Genomic DNA, 5,713 nt, shown 5'->3' with positions numbered 1-5,713 from the left:
CAAGAAACAAGGTAGAAATAATAAGCACTAGGAAAGCATATTGACTAATAGAAAAATGCATCATTCAACACAAGTACCTTTTCAATGAAAAAGTTGTCAGTCAAAGCAATTCGTTGCTTATCAACCTTTCCATAACCTTTGTTGCAAACCAAGTTTATGATTTTTAAATTTGAAAATCTAGAAAGAATTAAGCAAGAGAATTAAATAATAATAGACACAAGAATCTATGAATTAACAAAAAAATGATCTACATAATGCTTATAACTGATCAAGAACATACCCAAAGGTCACATATGGCTAAACTTGATGCAACATGTTCACTTTTAGAAACACGCCATTGAAGATCTAAAATGAAGTACCATAGCAAGTCAATATCATTGGAATATTGTATATACATCCAAAAGTGATCACTAACCACTATTTTAGAATTAAAAAGTCCAAAAGGGATGGGTCAAGCTAAAAAATGACCAACCTGCCTTAAATGCAAAAGTTGCAAAATTGTTCTTGTCTTTGGATGCATATTATTGATACTCAATAAGAAAAATAAGAAACTCAATTTTTTTAAAAAAATACTTAAAAATGTATATTAGAATTTTGGGGAAGACTAATAATTTTGTGTTCCTCTTTATTTAAAATAGAAGAGATGTAAATATATTATAATAAAATCTAGAAAAAAAAATGTTTTCTCTTTTTTATGAAAAATAGACTAGAGAGCTAATAGTCTACCAAATCCATCACTATATAAAGAGCAAGAAAGTATAAGGTATATAAATACTACAAATTAGCTACTTACCCACAAATACAAATAATGGACAATAGCTTAGCTTCTAACTCGACATAAAAGCCTCCTTTCATTTTTGCATCTCTCTTCAATCTGATAACCTCTCATTCCTAATTTTGGACATAAAGTACACAAGAAACTTACTAAGGTACATTATTCAACCCTAGATGACATGATGACACATTGATAAAAAACCCAATAATTTATTAAAGGATCCACATACTCCTTGGTGACTCATAAATTGATATAAAACTTCCTAAAAAGAAGATAACGTACACACTTAACATTAGATAGAATGGTGACACATCATTAACAAATCAAGCAATTTATTACCTGTTTCGTATACTCCTTTGAATAATCCTTATCCTTCTTAAATATGACTTTGCGGTTTGTAGCATTTTTTACTTTTGCAACTTCCAATTACCACTTCTTTTCATTCTCCCATTCTTCATTTCTTTTCCTCTTCTTGAGAACTGGCTTAGGCACAAGCTTTGCTTCTCCTGAACTGATATCTGAAATAACAAAAAAAATTAAATTATTTGGAAAAATTATACATTAAATAGGAAAATATTTTCTAGAAGCAGTAAGCAATTTAGAATTTCTATGGAAAATCACCACAATATATTATATAATTAGAAAAATAAAGACAATTATAGTTGTCAATTATGCACTAGATGTGTTGATATGGATCTTTATGTGAGTTGGGTATTTCTTTAAAATGACAACTAACTCTCAGAAATATGATAAGTGAAACAATCTCATTGGTCTCTCTATGTAAAACACTACTACAAAAAAAGCATTTCTTACCATAAAATATTTGTTAAAGAGTTTTAACTATTTTAGGTTTTGAATGCATAAATAAGAACTTTGGTGTGCTTGTGAGGGAAAAAAAGGCATTTGCATTTACATTTTTATTTTTTTCAAATTCCTTAATTTTTTTTAGTTTCCTTTAGAGAGAATTCATCCTAAGGATTGAATTATATGAAGAGATTTATATAATTTTTTGATTTGAACAAGTAGGGGTGAAAGTAGGGCAATTACATTTTCACTTCATTTTGGAAAGGTCTTGTTCTCACTAAACATAATTGTCACACTCCATCATTTTCCACTTCACGTGGACAATATTCTCTCAAACTAGACTGTAATCCAAATTGATTGGAAGGCTTCTTATTAACTACAACTAAATCACTTAACTATAATTGATTGGAGAGGTTGAGGCCTCTCTGATAGAAGAAGCAGCCTAGGCATTACAAGCAACATTTATTCGTAATTATTTGACTAGTCATCACAACTGTGATGACATGTTCCAACAACTAGCCATCACTTGGACACCACAATTGTCACAAGAGAGTCACAATTATGATGACTAGTCCCTGATAGATCAACGTCGCTTCTGTTGGTCATGGTTTTAGCCTCATGTTTTTCTAAATATGTAATTGCACATGAAGTTAAAAAAATCGCTATTGTAATTGCAAATGAAGTTGAATGTTGCATGGACTCCCCAAGATTGTGGACCATATACTTTGATGGTGCCAGCTCTAAAGAAGGTTCAGGGGCAGGAGTAGTTTTTGTTGCCCCTAAAAAGAATACATTTAGATATTCATTTACATTGAATTTTTCATGCATCAACAATATAGCAAAATATGAGGCTCTTCTATTAGGATTGAGAGTTGCAACCCATCATGGAATCGAAAGGTTTCATGTATAGGTGATTCTGAATGGTTATTTCACAAATAAAGGAAACATATGCCTCTAAGAACAAAAGGTTGAAATAGTATAGAAATGTTTTGTGGGATCAAATTGAACTATTTGATGCATTTTGTATTTCTTGGAGGGATAGAAGTCAAAATAAGATGGCTGATCTATTGGAAAATGTAGCTATTAAGCCCAAGGATGTATCATTTGTAGGAATTTTATAAATTGAGGTTAAAAATCAGCCTTCAATACTTGACAATATAGAGCATTGGAAAGTTTTTGAGGATGATAAAGATATTGTAAATTTCTTGTTGAATGAAGAGAAATATCATGGTCAAGAATTAGATTGTAGTGATTTAATTGAAACCACAGATGATAAGGAAACAATTTTCGGTCAAGAGATCATACAGTTGAAGACTAATAAAGTACCTAAAGGGTTGGTTGTTTTAGAGAACATGTTTGACAACCAAGAAAAGGTAAAACTTGGAAGTAGAGATCATAAGCCTCAAGAACTAGAATAAATAAACCTAGGTACCTCAGAGACTCTAAAGAAGGTTTAGATTGGTCAAAATTTAGTAGCTAAAATTAAAAACCCTTTGATTGATCTGCTAAGGGAGTATAGGCATGTTTTTGCATGGTCTTATGAGGACCTTAAGGCCTATACAGAAAACCTATTCCAACATGTCATACCACTGAAAGAGAATGTCAAACCTTTTAGGCAGAAGCAGAAACCACTGAATCCTACCTTATCCCCTAAAATGCAAGAAGAGTTAATGAAGCTAAGGGATGCAGGGATAATCAAACCAATTAGGCATTCTACTTGGGTTTCAAATTTTTTGCCTATCAGAAAGAAGAATGGGGACATAAGGCTATGTGTAGACTTCATAAACTTGAATATTGCTTCCTTAAATGACAATTATGTTTTACCAAACATGGAAGCTATATTGCAACAAGTGACTGGTTTTGAATTGATGTCCATGATGGATGGATTCTTAAGATACAGTCATGTCCTTGTGAAGGAAAATGAACAATTTAAGACACCTTTTACAACTCCATGGGGTGCCTATGTATATGTGAGGATGCCTTTTGGGTTAATTAATGTAGGGACAACTTTTCAAAGTGCTATAGACGTAGCTTTCCATGATTATATTAACAAATTTATGGTAGTATGCCAAGATGACCTCACAACATACTCCAAGAAGGCTGAGGACCATTATAGACATTTGGAGAAGACTTTCATCAAAGCCTTGGAATATGGGGTATCTTTGAATCCAAAAAAAGTGTACATTTGGGGTGACAAGGAAAATTGTTGGGACATTTAGTGTCAAAGGATGGTGTGAAAATAGATCCTAAAAGAGTGGTTTCCATTGATAAGGTTCCTAAGCGAAAGAATGTGAAGGGAATACAATCATTCTTTAGGCAAGTCAATTTTTTGAGAAGTTTTGTTACAATTTTTTTATAGAAATTAGTAGACCTATCTCCAAAATGATCAAGAAGGTAGCTATTATTAATTGGGATGGTGAACCTTCACAAGCCTTTTAGGACATTAAAACTGCTATAAAGAATGCTCCACTCCTTAGGACCCCAGATTACACAAAGTCCATGCATATATTTTCTTTTGCATCCTTCCTTACTGTGGCTACAATTTTTTTATAGAAGAATGAGGAGGGATATGAACAACCAATTGCATTCTTTAGCAAATCCTTACAGCTTGCCAAAATGAAGTATGAAATAAATGAGAAATAGGCTTATGGCTTGGTAAAAGTTGTAAAAGTCTTTAGATGTTATTTGGTAGGCACCATTGTCATTGCATTTGTACCTAGTGTAGTTGTAAAAGATATATTTTCTCAGCAGGAGGTGTCAGGTAGAAGGTACAGATGAATCAACAGGATCTAGGAATTTAACATTGATATCCAAATCAAAAAATTGGTGAGAGATCAAGGACTAGCAAACCTAATGGCTTAATCCAACTTGGATGCTAATAAGATAAATGTAGGAGCAGATGACCTAAGATCAGAATTATGTGACATGGCTCACTGTGAATGGCATACTAATGCCATATTTTATTTGCAACACATGGAGGCTTCCTATTTGATAGAAAATGAGAAGAGAAGTATAAAATTACGAGCCATCATATATATTATTGTTAGGAACAATTTATGGTGGAGAAACTTTCAGGGAGTGCTATTAAAATGTGTTGATCAAGACAAATCCAAAGAGATATTGAATTAAATTCATGTTGGAGTTTGTGGTGAACATTAAATGGCCAAAACTACTACCCACAAAGTGATGAGAGCTGGATTTTGGTGGCCTTCCCTTTTCAAAGATTCTCAGGTATTGATTAGAAAGTGTGATGCTTGCCAAAGATTTGCAGGTAAACTAAAATTCTCAGGAAATACTCTGTTAAAACTAGTTGAGGTCCAAGCACCATTAGAGCAATGGGGGATGCATTTGATAGGAGAAATCTCTCCTAATTCTAGCACTGGTTATTCATGGATTCCGGTAGCTACTAACTATTTTACAAAGTGGGTACAAGCTATTCCAACAAGGAATGCTACTATTAAGCCTGTGAATAATTTTCTTCTAAATAATATCATTTCAAGATTTGGATGCCCTTAGAAGATTGTGATAGATAATGCAATGTGTTTTAGATCTAAGGAATTCATAAAATTCTGTGACAAATATGGTATAAAAAGGTTAGCAACTTCCCCTTATCATCCCCAAGGAAATGGACAAACTGAATCCACAAATAAAAGCTTTTTAAAAGTCATTAAAAGGACTCTAGAAGATAACAAGAAGGCCTAGGATTCCAAATTACAGTTAGCAATATGGGCTAACAGAGTAACTGTGAAGCAAGCCATAGGTGTAGAACCTTTTGACATTGTATATGGAATCTAGGAAAGGATGCCTCAAAATAATTTAGTGGGTCTATATAATTATATCCAAATGTATGATGAGGACATTATTGATGACATGCGAGAGAGGTTGGATGAGTTAGTATGGCTAACTAAGACTAGGAAAGAAACATCTCTCAATAATTAGAAATTATAGTTGCAAGTCAAGACACTTTATGATAGAAAAATAGTAAAGAAGAAGTTTGAAATTGAAGATGTAGTCCTAATGTGGAATGCCAGGGTTGAAGATAAGGGAAAACATGGTAAATTTGGTCCTATATGGTTAGGTCCCTATCTGATTGAAGCCACATGGGGGGAGGACTCTTATACTCTAAAGGATCTA

General features: G+C 33.0%; 1 pseudogene; it reads right to left on the bottom strand.

The window, feature by feature from the left end:
- Positions 1-5,713, bottom strand: part of LOC149552810 (large ribosomal subunit protein uL30y-like) — a 75,374-nt pseudogene that overhangs the window by 238 nt on the left and 69,423 nt on the right.

The sequence above is a fragment of the Cupressus sempervirens genome, chromosome 6 (assembly GCF_028749045.1).
Source record: "Cupressus sempervirens isolate cs-2001-9-10 chromosome 6, ASM2874904v1, whole genome shotgun sequence".
In the NCBI taxonomy this organism is placed as follows: domain Eukaryota; kingdom Viridiplantae; phylum Streptophyta; class Pinopsida; order Cupressales; family Cupressaceae; genus Cupressus; species Cupressus sempervirens.
The sequence above is the reverse complement of the archived record's forward strand: the minus strand, read 5'-3'. Positions and strand labels throughout refer to the sequence as shown.